The sequence below is a fragment of the Lontra canadensis genome, unplaced genomic scaffold (genome assembly GCF_010015895.1).
Source record: "Lontra canadensis isolate GAN:19392208 unplaced genomic scaffold, GSC_riverotter_1.0 scaffold21, whole genome shotgun sequence".
NCBI lineage: Eukaryota > Metazoa > Chordata > Mammalia > Carnivora > Mustelidae > Lontra > Lontra canadensis.
This window is the reverse complement of record NW_022631015.1, coordinates 1,299,078-1,299,591: the sequence shown is the minus strand read 5'-3', so window position 1 is coordinate 1,299,591 and position 514 is coordinate 1,299,078.

Sequence of the window (514 nt, the reverse complement as noted above, 5' to 3'; positions counted from 1 at the left end):
CTCTCAAATTCTCCACTCGTGGTCCAGTAACTGTTTGTCCCTCTTTTACTCAACTTCTTTATTTTCTGTCATTTGGTCTTCTATATCGCTAATTCTCTCTTCTGCCTCATTTATTCTAGCAGTGAGAGCCTCCATTTTTGATTGCACCTCAGTAATAGCTTTTTTTATTTCAACTTGGTTAGATTTTAATTCTTTTATTTCTCCAGAAAGGGCTTTTATCTCTCCGGAGAAGGTTTCTCTAATATCTTCCATGCCTTTTTCGAGCCTGGCTAGAATCTTGAGAATCGTCATTCTGAACTCTAGATCTGACATATTACCAATGTCTGTATTGATTAGGTCCCTAGCCTTTGGTACTGGCTCTTGTTCTTTTTTTTGTGGTGAATTTTTCCGCCTTGTCATTTTGTCCAGATAAGAGTATATGAAGGAGCAAGTAAAATACTAAAAGGGTGGCAACAACCCCAGGAAAATATGCTTTAGCCAAATCAGAAGAGATCCCAAATCGTGAGGGGGGGGG